The 19,100-nt window shown below is 32.3% G+C and overlaps 1 long non-coding RNA gene across 1 annotated transcript; it reads right to left on the bottom strand.

Moving 5' to 3' along the window:
- Nucleotides 1-7,805: 7,805 nt before the first annotated feature.
- On the bottom strand, nucleotides 7,806-17,726 carry LOC149786374 (uncharacterized). Its single transcript, XR_016424915.1, has 2 exons — nucleotides 14,257-17,726; nucleotides 7,806-14,180 (listed from the first exon to the last, which is right to left on the bottom strand). It is a non-coding gene; the product is annotated as an uncharacterized LOC149786374 (long non-coding RNA).
- Nucleotides 17,727-19,100: the final 1,374 nt, after the last annotated feature.

Genomic DNA, 19,100 nt, shown 5'->3' with positions numbered 1-19,100 from the left:
TTGTCTTAAAATCTTTCATTTTTCTTTTCTAACCATTTACCAACCAATATGCTGCCAAATAAAGGCTTTGCAATTGTGTTTCTGTACTTTTCAGCTCAGTCTGTGTAAACAACTTTATGTATGTATGTTAAATGTTGTAGTCTCGTGCAGTTTCTAACAGTAACAACAAACCGTAACTTTTAGATGATGTAATGCCTTATTTATCATTTATGTGTTCCAGATGCTTCGGCCATGTCGACTCCGCTTGGCTTCATAGTTTATCTCTTATACTTTGTGGAACTATTTTTAACTTTAAATTATGACTACGCTGAAGGGATAGCTTTATTTAATGTCGTGAACCAGCGCTCTGTGTGTGTGTGTGTGTGCAAGTAGGCAAGGTAAATGAAAATTTAGATTTGTATTGAGTGGGGCCAGAATGAATATGCATCACAAAATTCAGGGATGATACAGAATTCAGGGATGACACGTTCCGTTCTGTTTGGCTAATATTTGTTATTCTCTCTCTACATACATACATACATACATACATACATACATACATACCACTACATACATACATACATACATACATAAACTATTGAATCTCATGTCTAGCTTGTGAAGTAAACTTTTTTATGATTTTATCATCACCCAAACATACCTCAATTGCAAAAAACGAAAGCGCAAGAAAACAACTATCACCGAAAGTAAGGAGATACACTTACTTTTGGGCAGCAGCATGCTGTATCTTTATAAGCCAAACGCTAAGAAAAATATACTTTAGCTTCCTTCAAAACTCAGCCTGTTTCAGATACAAAATTTTCGTGTCACAATCACAAATTTCACTAAACGAAGTCGTCATACTCTACAAAGGAAAAGTATGGTCCAGCCTTTTGTGCAATTTCAGTTGAATGATCTATATGAGTTGCTATACGCGCATGTTAATAGGCTTAGGATAACATGGCATAGTCGCAGTTACGTACTGTGACGAAGTACATGGTTGGGGTGGGGTGCTCCCAATATTTTGTTTAAACTTTTATAGAAGTTCCACCCAGGCTCTATTTTGTTGGAATTTCAATTCAGTGAACGATAGATGTACAGCTCCGAGCCCCCAGTCAGTAATGCCGATGGTTAGATGGTTAAATATACAAAAAGGTTGAAATTCAATGAATAACAATTTAACAACAATTCAATAACCAAAAGATTCCAAGTTCGAATTACACTCCTTCCGCTCGACCCTTTACCGCTCCGGTGGCCTAATGGTTAGAGCGTCCGCCTCGGATGCGGGAGGTCGTGGGTTCGATCCCCGGCCGAGTCATACCAGAGACTTAAAAAATGGTACTAACAGCTGCCTCGCTTGGCGCTCAGCATTAAGAGGTTAGTGTTAGGACTGGTCGGCCTGGTGTCAGGATAATGTGACTGGGTGGGACATCATGCTACATGTCTGCGGCATGATGCCCCAGTGCTAGACATCACTATAAACTGCCACATTGCAGACATCGTAGCGATATGACTGAAAAATTGTTAAAGCTACGTTAAAAATCAAAATCACATCACATCACATCACATCGCTCGACCCTTTAATAAGCCAATTGCAACACGTCATTGTCCTTGTTATTCTATTCATCTGCTGGATCCTTTCGCTCTCCTATTTCTCCCAATTCATTCTCATCTTCCTCCCCGACCTTTTTCCAAATTCCTTCTCATTGTCCTCCTCGACTTTTCTAGACTCCTTCTCCTCCTCCTCTTCATTTTCACCCACGACTACACTTCTGTCGACTTCGACTGTCTCGGCTACTGTCTCTATTCCGTCTCCAACTGTTGAAGACATGGAACTCAGTCGAACCGGACGTTCTCTGACCCCTACAAAGCATCCTGTACAAGGACGGTACAATATTTTTTCTTAGCCCTCTCATCTCACACAGACAAAATCTATCATCAGATAACGGCTATTAAATTTCTTCGGTCACGCATTTTTTCATATCGAGATACTCTTACGTTCATGTATGGTAAAACAAACGTCATAATACAGCACGGTATCAATTACTTCTTATACATACATCAATAAATTCCTTTGCATCAGCACATATTCATAATCCCGTTATGCTAAACAATATTACAATAATCAGTTGCATTTCCATTTCCTTCCATAAAACTCATACAAATATTCAAATATCCATGCTCTGACATATGCATACATCCAAAGTGTGTGTGTGTATATATATATATATATATATATATATATATATATATATATATATATATATATATATATATATATATATATATATATATATATATATAATTGTCGGAAAATGTTTTAATTTATTCGGATTGTATCATGTACCCTGGTATGAAAGTAGATTATACAAATCCAAACAATTTATAATTTAGAAAGCTATATTACCTTTCATGAACAGAGTGAAATGTATGTAAATCTGGATAACATTATTAAGCTCAGTTTGCAATACTCTAACTCAGAAACGTATGGAAGAAATGTTCATGAAAAGATAAGAAAAGTTTTCACAATGTTGTGGTATTGTCAATGCTTTGAATGAAAGATGGATAATTCTTCAAAGTAGTTGCATTTCTCAAAACATCCACATTCTGTCACGAAATGTTCAAAATGTAGTTTCAAACAAGAATAATAATAATACTCTCTAGTATTATCTGAAACATTTATATCTTGGTTGTCATTATGTCCTCTTTTTTCCCGATTTAAAGGACAACATAATGTAAGAACGCAGCATAATTGATAGCCATCCCATGTACGAACTTGGTTAGAAACTTTCCCAAGAAGGATCTTATCTGGTTCCGACGGAAGAGCGCACCTGGTTCTTCCTTTGCAATAACAGATTATATTTACAATGTCCTTGAAACCACATTATCCAGTCTTCGTATCGTATCGATACATGCTTAAATACCAGACGATACTGATATAACCAAATACACAAAAAGCATTAGTTCTGTTTTGCGCCTCGTGTTTTTATTACACATTATATGTCGACACACTTGAAATTATATCACCACCAATACATGCAGCACTATGTACCACGTGATAAGGACAGCACTTGAAATAACTATGTTGATTCTTTTGATTACTCTTGCTATTATGTGTTGTCGCTTGAAATGGAGCACAAGATTCAAATTATGCTTCACCGTGAGAAAAAACGTGATCAATTTTACGAAATATATCAGGAGCTGTCGTCTCATTTGTTGTACACATGTCTAGAAAAGTGCATACATTTTATTACAGCTACAGAGCTCATTTATTCATATCGGCTTTATCGCTTCCATTTGTTGTAAGTGTAAATGGTAATGTCATCAGTTTTTGTTAAATAAGTTCTTCATTCATAATGCAGAATATTTGTTTTGGCGCATTTTGGTACGTTTTAGTAATCTCTTAATCTGCAAAGATGTTTTATGAAAAGTCGGATCTGTTTATCTAATACTTGTAAAGGCGAATTGTTTTCCACAATAACATATATTATCTTGACTTCAGCCTTGGTAAAATGAGAGGACTATTTCTAGCAACTTAACTCAGCGTCAGCTACCCTCTCCTACTAAATTATTTTCAAGGAGCTGCATTTAAATGTGCCTTTTGACATCAGCCTTACCTTGTTGCGATCGTCTTATATCTTCTGCGCATACAGTACAGTAGATGTGATTTACAGAAAGTATTGACTTGACAGGCTGTTGCTCCAAACATTTGCTGCTAAATGTTGGCTTGCGTACATCAGATCGCGATAACAATTTGCTTGTTTTCTCTTAATGGGTGAGATCTAATTTTTACGTGGAAATTTACCAGAGATGGTTAGGAAACCATAAAAGCATTAGTTCAAAAAACTTCCCTGAGTTCCTACTTTCTCCAGTCAACATCGACATCGCTATCAGTATGCTAAAATTATTCACAACAGTTTTTAATAGTGCCTGTCAACGAGTGCGCAAAAAACAGCGTATGAACTGGATACTACTTACACGCTGAAGCCTTGGCTTTGGATGTTTTACACCCTGTGGCCTGGGTTTTCAGATGTTTTACACACTGAGGACGTTATCGGGCGTTAGTTGCTGTGTGAATCGGCAACTGACAGTTTATACCACGATAAACTCAGAAAAAAAAACCGTTAAACTCTTACTTAACGTTGGGGTTTATTCTGAGTTTATCGTGGTATAAACCGTCAGTTGCCGACTCACACAGCTTACATATTTCATCATGAGGGTGTAGTCACAAAACTCATCAAGTACTAGTTACAAGTTGACTTGGGGACACTAAACAACTACAAATTATAATAATTTCGCATCATTAATTTTTTATGAATGATCGTCCTCACAGTCAGCAAATAGGGACCTATTTCTTATAAACTGGACCCACAGAAAAATAGAGCTCCACGCCTGCCCTATGTTACATATTGGTTCACGAGTTGTCTGGGGGACACTAAAACATTAATGTTGTACACATCTGATTGATTTACAAACAGTTTTTTTTTTTAAAATGTCTGAACAAGCTAGGTCTCTATCAGAACTTGGCATGTTGTCAACGAATTATCAGCAAGTTTCATTGACAATTATACATCTTGGCTAAATGAAGTGTCCTCACTTCACTGTACATTAGTGTTGGTTTTTTAAAATCAAAATGCCTTAAATGTTGAGCAATATAAGGAGTACATTATCTATATAAAAAAATGTAAATGACTTGAAGTTCTATGTGACTCCCTGTTATGCGTTGGGGTGGGCTGCTCCCAATATTTGTTTGAATTACTGTGGAATTCCCACCCTGGCTCGTTTTTGTAGGAAGTGAAATTAGTGATAGAGAGAGGTAAAGCTCCGAGCCCCCAGTCAGCAATACCGACAATTAAATTATTAAGAACACAAAGGTGAAATCCAAAAGAATAACAATTTAATACAAATTAAACGATCTTAATTTCTCAACCAATCTACTTCCTCTCGACCGTGTGACAACCTACTTCATCACGTGATTATAGTGTGAGATGGCTTTCCCCTGTACTTGGTTTCTACTCATCTGTGTTTACTATGCCAATTGCTTTCCTCCTTCCGGCGTTCTCCGATTCTTCATGTCCTCTTTCCCTTTTTGTCTTCTTTTCTCCTCCTCATTTTTCTTTCTCTCTTTCTCCTTCAACGAGGCTTGTTCTCCGCCTACTTCTATTCTCTATTTCTCCTTCAACGAAGCTTGTTCTCCGCCTACTTCTATCTTGTCTCTCTGAGACTCGGGACTTGACTATTCTGTCCCCGAAAGCTTCCTACGAAAAACACAAGGACGTTACCATTTGTGTTAGCCATCTCGCTCACACTAAATCAACAATCAATCAATCATCAGATCAAGGTCATCTACATCTTTGGTCACGCATTCGTGCACATCGAAAAACACACGTTCTTATAGAAACAACGTTGCAATAAGAGCGGTATCCTACTTATCATACAGAAATCACTAAATTGCGTCACATCAATATATATATATATATATATATATATATATATATATATATATATATATATATATATATATATATATATATTCTTAATCTCATTATTCTCAACAATATCACAATAATATGACGTATTTCTGTACTTTACACTCCTACAAGTGTACACAAATATTAAAATATCCATATTATTTAAATTTACACACTGCAACTATTTCCAAAATTACAACTTAATTCAACAATTGCAAAATCTAGACTATCACATGAATGAATACACTAGTTTACTACGAAGTAACTAAATAGCGTATTACAATATCAATTCTGACGAGCGAGCAATCTACATAATCACAGCTCATTTCTCAAGTACGCATGTAAATTAAACAATCAAAGGGTAATTCTACGTCCTAACGATTCTAGTAAGTAAATATACATACTGCACTTAATTACAATTACAATGCCGTAACATTCTGCAACAATCGAGCAAATAACTCACTGACCTTTACGAAGCTTTCTGTCCTTAGAATGTACTAAGAGTTTTCCCGCCAAATCACGAGTGGCTCCCTCGGAGTGAGTATATTCTGCTTTACCAGTATGACGGCTTACAAATCACTAATTCGTTATCAGTCTGACTGACTGTTAAGTTCTGGTTCGAATTGATGGCCCCACCCTTCCTCAGTTCTGATTGGATATCAATTCTACCCCCAGTTGGTCCAGATTAACAGACGAGCGCTCAGGTCATCTGTCAAAGCGGGGAGATTTACAATAACGTTGAGGGTCCTTTGTTCTTAGAACAAAGCTTCTAACATCTATATGCGAGTGTTAACACCTAACGAGGTGGCTTTTGTACAAACAAAAATCGCCATAACAGTGCAGGGTCGACATACTCATTGCACTAACCCATTCCTTTGTTCCTGACTTATGTAATCGCGGGCAGGCAAACGTGACAATGACTATACATTATAATATTTTAGCATCATTAATTTATCATGAATGATTGTCCCCGGCATATTCATGATATATAATTTTGTGAACAATTTATCTTCAATCCCCAATCATAACATGTACAGAGGTGCTACAGTCTGCTAAACATTTTCAAATGGGGGGAGCTGTCCTCACTCCTATATTTGAGGGGGGCACAAGGTGAATGACAGGTGATATATGATAATATTGTTGTTAATTGTATGAATAACTAATTTAAAACAAGCTAATGACTTTGTACAGATTCTTTGACAATATTAATAGTATCCCTACACCTAATTCAGCTTGGTCAGCTGGTAAATATTCTCCATTTTTCTATTCGTTCTACTTCTACAAATCCATTGGAATGTTATAATCATTTACTTGACCCCTATAACATATTTACCGTCTGGCAAGTATTAGCCTATACCTTACAGTAGTGTGAATTATACTTAGAGAATGGAATCAACTCTTACAATAAACTTTTATATAATGGCAGAACCAATGCAATTACAGTAAAAACTGTTATGAGCGACCTCTGCTATGAGCGACCACCTGTCATTTTTGTCCACAATTGTAATGCATGGATTGATTTTATTATATAAATGCTCTGTTACGAGTGACCTCCTTTAGTATCAGTCTGAATAGATATGGGAACTGCTCCTTCAGTCATCCAAACATAATTTTCCACAATTCATGAATGTAATGATGCCATTCCTAGGATGCATTTGTCCATGGATTATATTTTTTGCAATGCCACTCATAAAGATGCTGTTATCAAAGAGTAATCTGAAAAAGTGTAGAATCGATTGAGATCATGGAAAAAACAATAATGGACACTGATTTAATCAACCTTAATTTAAAATAACATACAAACAAAAAAGCCTCACATTAGATATAACAAAATCATGGAAACTACAGGTAAACTGCACAACCTTTCCCCACTCTGGTTTCCAAAATTTGAGTGACTTTATTGTTTTTGAAAGAAACCTGCAATCTCACAGACTGGCAGCATCTTCAAACATACGCATATTTTCTTTGTAAATCTTGTTACGATTTTATCTTGGCTAAAATTCTCCAATTTACATTAATGTATTATTTATTGTTAGAATATATTTTTCAATACATGAATAGTATATCCCCAATGATTCTGAAAGCAGCAAAAATTAGATTTTATTGTGCAGTTTTGTACACCATTGCAGACAAGAGATGTTTGCTTTTGTTAATAATATGCAGTTTATTAATGCCTTTATAATTTATTTGTACAACTGAGAATATAGTCAAAAGTAATTATAGATGTTCAATCTTTTACATGCAAAAAAATTACTGGAAATAGATGTCCAATGTTATGCATGCAATGACAACAAAATTATCTGTAATTATAGATGTTGTGTGTTTTGCATGCAATGACAACAAATGTACTGACAATATGATTGGAAACTTTATTTATACAAAGAATGCAACAGAAAATTAGTGAATAGGTGAATAACACATTGTTCAAATATAAACTGTGAATCAAAAACTGCACCTACTGCAGACAATACAAGTTTGCAAATTCACTTGATGACCTTTGTAGGATCATGCATGGGGTGTGTTACAGCCATTTAATAGTACAGTAAAACACCAATTATCTGGACTCATTGGATGACAAAATTTGCATCTGAGATGACCGAATTTAGGTACAAAAAAACAGAACTGACTGGAAATATTTTGGATTAAATGTGCCTGATGATAATCATACATTGGACTGTATCTGTAATTAAAGAAATATTAGCGTTTTGCAGACATTTGACATGTTTAAAAGCAGACAAAGTAGAAACAATCAACTTAAGTATAAAAGGAATTTGAATAAGGTAAACTTGCTGACATGGATTCTACTCACACCTGCTCTGTAGGTGATAAAACTGTTTGCACTCATTATCTGACATAGGCCAGGGCTAAAGAATGCCTTTGATCTATCCACTATCTCTTTAATCATGCATTGATTGGATTCAGATTTCCGTAGATTAGGTAGTCACTTTGGCATTTGCTTAGGCACAGTTGGATGCAAGAAAAATGCTCTGTCCTTACAACTCTCTCAAATAGTAACATTTACTTTGACTGCAGTCCTAATAACATGTATAATCTGAGATGTATTAAATTGTGTTTGTTTCTGATTTCTGTAATTCCATTACACATGACTGGCAAATTAGTCGGATTTATAGATTCATGTACACTAAGAAGTAAAACTTTCATGGGGCTTGGTTGTCAGATTCTGAGTGAATAATCCAGATAATCTGGATAATTGATGCTTTACTGTACTCCTATAACATTAGTTTTAATCTTTTTCTCTGGCAAGTAGTTATAATTTTGTCTGTATATATATATATATATATATATATATATATATATATATATATATATATATATATATATATGGAGGCAAATGATCTTAAACCTTATTGTGCCACATACCATAATTAATGACAGGAATGGCTGATAATTTGAAAGTTAAAATTTATATTTGATTTCATTTCAGATATTGGATTGATCTATTAATATATCTACGTTTGTACTATATAATATATCTGTTTCAGAAATATATCTGTTAGTATGTATACTAAAATAATATGGTATCACAAATAAGTCAAGTACTATTTCATCAACAATTGAACTTGCTCTGGCAGATACCTCCATACACTGGGCACCTGTCCATAAAGGAAAGCTGATACTTGTCCCTTATACTCCCATCTTTAATTTTTGTAATCTATACACAGAGGACACCTTTCATACAGGTTTTTTGTGATCCTCTCACTGTCCTTTACAGGTTTCCATGTAGAAGGTCTCTGTACAGTGCAGAGGATATTATAGTCAACCTCCGTTAATATGTATGACTTGTTCTCAAGGAAACAGCTTTTAATTGTCCAAGTCAGTTTCGACAATTTATGTAAATAAAAGTACTTATCAGCTGTTTTTCTAAATTATGAAAAGAGATTTATCTGGACCTGGACAACTCTATTTTATATCACATATATACCAGGATATATTATATGTGAGTACAGGTACATTTAAATTGAGGTTGAGTATAAAAGAATATCCTGAACTACACAAAAAATGTCTAAATTACAATGAGCAAATTACAATTATCTATATAAAAAATCATTCAAATTAAGGTCATGCAATTTTTTTTATGTATTCCACATTACATACAAGTAGATCTGAGATAATGAATTTTTTTACATAGGTGTCCAGAGGAATTTTTAAGGGGGAAGGGCAAAACCAGAATCAAAGTGAGGAAAGGCTTGCAGCTATATATACACTGCACAGTGGAATTTTTTAAAAAAGGTGGTGGTCTCACTGCAGATGCCCATGCTCATTTATGTCTTAGTTATTCATGATCTAAACAATTAAAATCCAACACCTAACACCTCACATTTATTTCACATTAATTTATATTATAAACTCTTTCAGTGTACACATTTCCACTAAATGAGGTTTATTCTAAATATTAAGAGCTCATTTGCAGGATGTCATGATTTTACTCTCTACTAACAATAACTTAATTTAATAGAGTTACATTTACATTCTTTTATAAATAAAAAGATAACATACTTTATAATTTACAGAGATTTTTCTTTATATAAATTCTCAGAATATGTGAAATAACTGGATTATTTTCACATTATATTTATGGGTGTACAAAGAATTGCTGAAGAACTCAAATACACATGTAAAGGAATATAATAAACAAAATTCATATAAAAATTGAATATCCCAATCATCCCCTGCTTATGTAAAGAGTCTTACTGAAAGTAGCCTAAAGTCTGGCATGCTACATTTATACACTACTTATGCTACAATCTGTATCCATGGTAACATAAAACATTCTGAAGTAAGGAAAATTCTAAGCATAAAAGACATGTCTACACAACTTGATAGATGTGTACAAAGTTTGGCTGAAATACTTTGAATGGTTTGCAAGTTATATTTAAGAAATTGAAAATTGTTGCAGACAGAGACAATCAAGGTGACAATTATATTCCTCTATATTACATATTAGGTGGATAACAAGAACTAAAATCCATGGAGTCATCTACATAACTTGTCTGCCAATATTGTCTGTTGAGACAGAATTATTTGTCAAAGATTTCATTTTAGGAAGTTTGCGTGTACAAAATATACAGGGAAGTGATAAGAATCATGAGTTATGCATCAGAAATAAAAGTGTGGATGGAAGAAGAACAGATAAAGAAGTTAAAAATGTTTAAACTGAAGAATTGTGATATCTTTACATATAATGTGTGCATTAAATGTCATAGAAATATCTTAAATGGTTTTTAGGAGTTTTGCCTCAGAAATAAAAGTATGGCAGGATGGAGAGTAAACAGATAATAAAACTACAATTGTTGAAACTGAAAACTTATTAACAACAAAAGGCAATCTGAACCATTAATACCTGTACTGGACCATTAATAGCTGTATTGGACCATTAATACCTGTATTGGACCATTAATATCTGCAATGGACCATTAACACCTGTCCCAATATTCCTAGAGATATTTTAAATTATTTTGGATTTATGGTAAGGAGATGTAAGTGAGATTAATGGATGGATGAACAAACAGATACATTTAAAAATATTGAACCTGAAAAACTGCAAACAGCAAAGACACATCTAGTCTATGGTGTGTAGAAAATTGTACAGATCTCTAGACTGGTTTGGAGTTATGCATCAGAAAAAGGTGTGTTTGACAGAATAATGGATAAGCAGACAAGTGGATGAAATTTTTTTTTAAAAAAAAGCTGAAACTCAAGAATGATGAATAGCAAAAGGCACACCAAGACCACCAGTCTAATGTGTGTATCAAATTTCATAGAGATATCTGTAATATTTTTAGATCAAAACATGAAACATTTAAACCAAAGTAAATTCAATAGCGCATGGCACATACCGACCATTAAGCCAGAAATGTGCTCCAAATTTCAGAGAGATAAATGGTTTTGAGACTTATGCTTTGGACATTAAAGAGTAGTTAAAGGATGGATGGATGGGTGGACAGAAAATGGTTGAAAACAAAAATAATATTGAAACTTAATAAATATTATGAACGACCAAAGAACTTAATCACATGGTTTTGAAAACCAGTTACATTAATTAACTTCTAGGACAGCTCATCAAATTTGCCATACAATTAAATAATTGATAAGTTGTTTTTCTTGTAGATAAAAAAATGTGAAAGTTTTAATCTTGAAGAAAATAAAACATAGTGTCTTTATTACCTATCTGATGAATATTTGAAGATACAACTTCAGTCATTTATACATGTCATTAATTCAGACATGTATTCAGATAAATTGATATTTACCATATATATATATATATATATATATATATAAGAAAACTATCAGTCAAGTAAGATTTAGGGGCAAAGCATTAAAACTGGGAACAAACAAAACCCACATAAATCGTTCAAACTGGGGACAAACAAACCAACATAAATCATTCAAACTGGGGACAAACAAAACCCACATAAAGAGTTCAAACTGGGGACAAACAAAATACACATGATCTATTATGCCAGTAAAATTTGGTATGCTATCTGAACCATGTCAATACAGTCTCTCTTAAGTTGGCATCCTATGGCAACCAGCAAATAATGCTTTCAACTCTTGAGCAACACAACAATTAAAAATGGATACAAAACCCATTTTCATATGCACTAAGAAAGATACAGTTACAACATAAATAAAATGGACAGACAAGTATAATAACCAGAATACATATATATTCAACAGTTATTGAGTACAATCTACATGGAGTATAACTGTATATATATGATTGTTAAAAAATAAACCAGATCACTTGACCTAGTTATGGTTGAAAAAATATACAAAAGATTGGTCAAAGTTTATGTAAAGAGTTCATTTGTCCAATACTTTATATATATACAGACAATGTCCAATACATTATATGTTTCAGACATGTACAGACACTGTCCAATACTTTATATATGTATAGACATGTACAGGCACTGTCCAATACTTTATATATGTACAGACACTGTCTAATACTTTATAAATGTACAGACATGTACAGACACTGTCCAATGCTTTATACAAATCCAATACATAAAGATGATCAAGGGAATATATACTGTACTCAAATCATAAATCTCTGGGACATGTACAGAGTCTTGCCTCATTAATCTGTTTTAGTAACCTTTTATAAAATACTGGGTGGACCAGACTAATGAATTAAGAGGTTAGATTTTTGCCTGACGATCAATAATATTCCTCCATCCCTTGTGCTCTTGTTTTAGGACAATTGCTCTATTAACCAGATTAGACCACACACACAATATATATATATATATATATATATATATATATATATATATATATATATATATATATATATACTTGGAAATTGGATGTAAAGTGAAATGAGTGATCCAGCACTAAACTGCAGTGTTATAAATCTGTATATATTAGTTTTCTTGTGTTAGTGCTTTTGAATTAAAAGACAGATATGAGCACAGATTATCAATATTTATAATCTTTCTGACGAATAAATTTGACTATTTTATACATGTCTTTGTTACCTACCTGATGAATAAAAGTAAAATATATACTTGACTATTTTATACATATCTTTATTACATGTACCTACCTGAAGAATAATAATTATAGTAGAATACAGACTTAACTATTTATACATGTCTTTATTACCTACCTGATGAATAATAGTACAATATAGACTTGATTATTTTATACGTCTTTATTACATGTACCTACCTGATGAATAATAGTAAAATATAGACTTGACTATTTTATACTTCTTTATTACCTACCTGATGAATAATAGTAAAATATAGACTTGACTATTTTATACATGTTTTTCTTACCTACCTGATGAATAATAGTAGAATACAGACTTGACTATTTTATGTCTCTTTAAGGAAGACGTATATTCAAATCATTTATATCTACCATATCTAATGGCAGCTAAAAGGGTCAAAGATAAATTGTGAAATTTGTGTGTGCCTGTTTTAGATTTTTAGCATAGCTTTAGCAATTTTAATCACATCACTACCATGTCTGCTGTTGGCAATTTATTGTGATGTTTGGCACTGTGGCATCATGCAACAGACATGTAACATCATGTCCCACTCAGCCACATTATCCTGACACCAGGTCAACCAGTCCTAACACTTAACACTTTTTTCCAAAAAATGAACACATGATCTCTTTAGCTGGCATTCTACGCCTACAGTGGCATTTGTTGTTCTCAGCATCGAAGTACCAAAACAATGAAAGATTGGATAAAACAATATGAAGATTGATCTGCTCAGAGACAAACAGTCTCAACATCAACAAAAATGGACAGCCAAGTGCAATCAAAAGAATACATGTATGCTTAAGAGATTTTAGGTACAACAGAGACTTGTTCACTTCACTAAACAAAATAATCTTCAGAGATTATAAGATCACATGATATGGTTAAGGCTGATAAAATACACAAGATCACCTGACATGGTTAAGGCTGATAAAATACACAAGATCACCTGACATGGTTATGGCTGATAAAATACACAAGATCACCTGACATGGTTAAGGCTGATAAAATACACAAGATCACCTGACATGGTTATGGCTGATAAAATACACAAGATCACCTGACATGGTTATGGCTGATAAAATATACAAGATCACCTGACATGGTTAAGGCTGATAAAATACGCAAGATCACCTGACATGGTTAAGACTGATAAAATACACAAGATCACCTGACATGGTTAAGGCTGATAAAATACACAAGATCACCTGACATGGTTAAGGCTGATAAAATATGCAAGATCAATTGGCATGTTTATAAGGTTGAAAAATTATACAAGATCACCTGACATAGTTAAGGCTGATAAAATATACAAGATCACCTGACATGGTTAAGGCTGATAAAATATACCAGATCACATGGCATGGCTATGGTGAGAAGACGTATGAAATGACTGGTCAGATGACATGTAAATTGGTCAACTATTAATACAAACTTAAAAGATAAATATTATCAAGTCACAATGTACAAAATCTATGGACCTGTAGTTGTGCATGCCTTCTTAATCTGGCTTATACTGAAACTGAAAATTCTGGATGGAACAGAGTATTGGATTAAAAAGATTAGATTTAAATATATCATCAATAAACTCCGATACCCTCTCATGCCTTATATTAAGACAACTTTTCGATTAACCAATATAAACACACACAAACACTAGTAAAAAATGGGAACATGGAAACTGAATAATAAACATCAATATATCATTACAACTTTGCAGGCGTTTCCGTGAGAACCTACTTACGTGCTGACTATACCTCAATCTCCAGTTTGAGGAAGGCTTTGTTGTATTGTTACAGTTAATTAAAAGTAGACCTGCTTTATATTCTAATGTCAATTACAACATTTGTACTTGATAAAGAGGTTGAGCCAAAAACGTTTAAAGGCATCACATAAAAAGGCAGGCAAATCCCACCAATGTAAGGGCTAGTGATCATGGTACATTTAGAGCATCAGCTTATTTCAATTGATCAATGGGACAATGCTAGATATTTATTATTATGCAGGTAATTTAATTAATGTATTTAACATTAATCAGCAGTTTATCTTTTAATTCCAAATTGTGATCAAGGATGACACGGAGTGAAAGGGGTACTCAGTGCATGGAAAGTTTGTTTCAGATATGGTACATCATGGAGAAGCACATTGCAAAGTTTGTAGTCAACTTGAAATTCTTGAATTAGCACTCAGGGGGTTGCTCAAGGATGACCACTATTTTCATTATTATTTTCTACAAAATCAACAATAGAATTTAAAAAACAGTTTCATCATTGATAGTTGTTGTTTCACAAATTAAATGTGCATACCTTTTTATAAAATTAAATCTAGTTTCATTGTGAAATAACAATTCCACTCAAATATATCCATGTTCACATAAAAAAATGGTATTATGGAGTTACACATGGGATGTTGGTTAAAACCTCTTAGAGTTATATTTTTAATTAACTTTCAGAGGTTAGTTATCTTGAAAAAATACAAGGAGATAGTTTACATAGACAAGCACACAACCTAATTAGAAAAAAACAATTATCAACAGTTATTTCAAACACAATTTTAAAAGAAGTATTAAATCATCAAACAATTCCCACATCTCCTTGCCTTCTCATTGTTGATGCTCAACTGAAATGGCATACCCTTAATTTTTTAACAGTGTCTTGGCAACTTGCATCCTGTCTTATAATGCAGTCTGCTTTTGGACCCTGTAGTGTATGTGTTATCAAGGGAAGGGAAAGTATATATATATATATATATATATATATATATATATATATATATATATATATATATATATATATATATATTCTGTGTATGGGCCATAAATCAATCAGATTTTAAAAAATAAATACAAAAAGCAAATTTAAGTATCTTACAGGTGAGGTAATCAATAACATATGAATGCTGTGCATTACCTATTATATTAATAGCTGACAAAACAAAACACAGTTAAAGTATGTAGGGGTTACAGTGGGCTGAGATATGGCTTGTACTTTTAGGGGTTACAGTGGGCTGAGATATGGCTCATACTTTAATGGTTACAGTGGGCTGAGATATGGCTCATACTTTTGGGGTTACAGTGGGCTGAGATATGGCTCATACTTTAATGGTTACAGTGGGCTGAGATATGGCTCATACTTTTGGGGTTACATCTCATAATTAACATACAGCCCACAAAGAGAAATAAATCAAATTAGCATATCTGAGAGATCACTAGACATATTGACATGACACTCTGCCATGATTCAAACACTAGTTTCACTCCAAGATTCAAACATTGTAGTTTCACTCCAAGATTCAAACACTGTAGTTTCACTCCAAGATTCAAACATTGTAGTTTCACTAGGGTCATACGCTGATCACCTTCTCATATATCATATTTAAGATACATGCAAGATTTCACAAGAGTCTTGTAGTTAAAATGATAAACAGTAAAGAGTGTCATACAAAGACACAATGATCAATACAAACAAACAATAATCAATAAAAACACAATGATCACACACAATGATCAATACAAACACACAATAACCAAAGACTTTCAAATTCCTGTGAATCACCAACAAGAAATTAAGCAGATCAACAAGCAACAATATGGAGGTCACATTACATACCAAGGAATCTTCACACAAATCCTACTACATTGTGAGACTTTATCTGAACTCCTAAAATAGGTATAAATTAAAAAATACCTGAAATCTCTTACAATGAGAAAACTATTTTAAAAAAAGAAAAAGAATTTCAGCAAGAAAGTAATTTGAACACTTTCATTCATTAAAAGTTATGCTAAGTCTTCAAAATATCGAATACATTTTTAACAAGTATTTAATACTGTACATCAGTTTGGACACGTGTATCTAGTTTTGGACTCTGTACATGCATATCCAGTTTTGTACATTACCTATTTTGGATTGGAGAAATGCATATCCAGCTAATCTAAACATTTTGATATTTTTGTTAAGTGATATGCACACTGACTAAATTAGCAAAAGAACCCTCTCCAGCGCCCGATACAAAAAGAATAAAAAATGATGAACAAACATCTTTTCATACACAATAAGAAAAAACATGGAATTTTTTATGTATAAAACTGTCAGCATGTTCAGCTATGATTAAAATATTACTCTTTAAGAGAGATCAAATATCCATCCTATGTTGCTCATTTTAAGTCAAATTCATAAAGACATACAACCTAAATAATTAATAGTCATAACGTCAAGATTATTTCCCCTGCACACTCATTGGTTATCAACATGAAAAGAGTCACTTGGCAATCGTATTCTAACCAGAATGTTATGCATTTACAAAGAGTGGTTGATAATCCTCTGTACATAAAATGTAATATGTGGTGTGCCATCTTTCTTTCTTTAACTAAGTGCTTTTCCTAAGATATGAACAAATATGAAAAATATATAACAATTCCAATTTTTCTGTCTTCATTGAATGATACAGTTCTTAAATTTATCAAACTATAATTTATGTACACATCTGCTAAGAATGTTTACAACTGTAATTTTATGTAAACATTTGATAAGAATGTCTAAAAATATTTTATGTACATATTTGATAAGACTGACTAAAACTGCAACGTCATGTCCACATTTACTTAAAATGTCTAAAACTAATTTTATGTACATGTTTGCTATGAATGTCTAAAACTGCAATTGTATGTACATATTTGATAAGAATGTCTAAAACTGTAATTTTATGTTCATATTTGATAAAAATGTCTAAAACTGTACTTTTATGTTCATATTTGATAAGAATGTCTAAAACTGTAATTTTAAGTACACATTGTATCTGATAAGAATGTCTAAAACTGTAATTTATGTACATATTTGATAAAAATGTCTAAAACTGTAATTTTATGTTCATATTTGATAAAAATGTCTAAAACTGTAATTTTATGTTCATATTTGATAAAAATGTCTAAAACTGTAATTTTATGTTCATATTTGATAAGAATGTCTAAAACTGTAATTTTATGTTCATATTTGATAAAAATGTCTAAAACTGTAATTTTATGTTCATATTTGATAAAAATGTCTAAAACTGTAATTGTATGTACATATTTGATAAAAATGTCTAAAACTGTAATTTTATGTTCACATTTGATAAAAATGTCTGAAACTGTAATTTTATGTTCATATTTGATAAAAATGTCTAAAACTGTAATTTTATGTTCATATTTGATAAAAATGTCTAAAACTGTAATTGTATGTACATATTTGATAAAAATGTCTAAAACTGTAATTTTATGTTCATATTTGATAAAAATGTCTAAAACTGTAATTGTATGTACATATTTGATAAAAATGTCTAAAACTGTAATTTTATGTTCATATTTGATAAAAATGTCTAAAACTGTAATTTTATGTTCATATTTGATAAGAATATCTAAAACTGTAATTTTATGCACACATTATATTAGATAAGAATGTCCAAAACTGTAATTTTAAGTACACATTGCATTTGATAAGAATGTCTAACACTGCAATGTCATGTACATGTTTGCTAAGAATGTCTAAAACTGCAATGTTATGTACATATTTGATAATAATGTCTAAAACTGCAATTTTATGCACACGTTATATTTGATAAGAATGTCTTAAACTGTAATTTTAAGTACACATTGTATTTGATAATAATGTCCAAAATTGCAATGTCATGTACATATTTGATAAGAATGTCTAAAACTGTAATTTTGTGTACATGTTTGCTAAGAATGTATAAAACTGTAATTTTATGTACACATTGTATTTGAAAAGAATGTCTAATACTGCAATGTTATGTACATGTTTGCTAAGAATGTCTAAAACTATAATTTTATGTACATGTTTGCTAAGAATGTCTAAAACTAATTTTATGTACATATTTGATAAGAATGTCTAAAACGGCAATGTTATGTACATATTTGATAATTATGTCTAAAACTGTAATTTTATGCACACATTGTATTTGATAAGAATGTCTAAAACTAATTTTATGTACATATTTCATAAGAATGTCTAAAATGGTAATTTTATGTACACATTGTATTTGATAAGAATGTCTAAAACTGTAATTTTATGTACACAATGTATTTGAGAAGAATGTCTAAAACTGTAATTTATGTACATATTTCATAAGAATGT

Source organism: Sinohyriopsis cumingii, chromosome 12, assembly GCF_028554795.1.
Source record: "Sinohyriopsis cumingii isolate HCF-2022 chromosome 12, ASM2855479v2, whole genome shotgun sequence".
NCBI lineage: Eukaryota > Metazoa > Mollusca > Bivalvia > Unionida > Unionidae > Sinohyriopsis > Sinohyriopsis cumingii.
The sequence above is the reverse complement of the archived record's forward strand: the minus strand, read 5'-3'. Positions and strand labels throughout refer to the sequence as shown.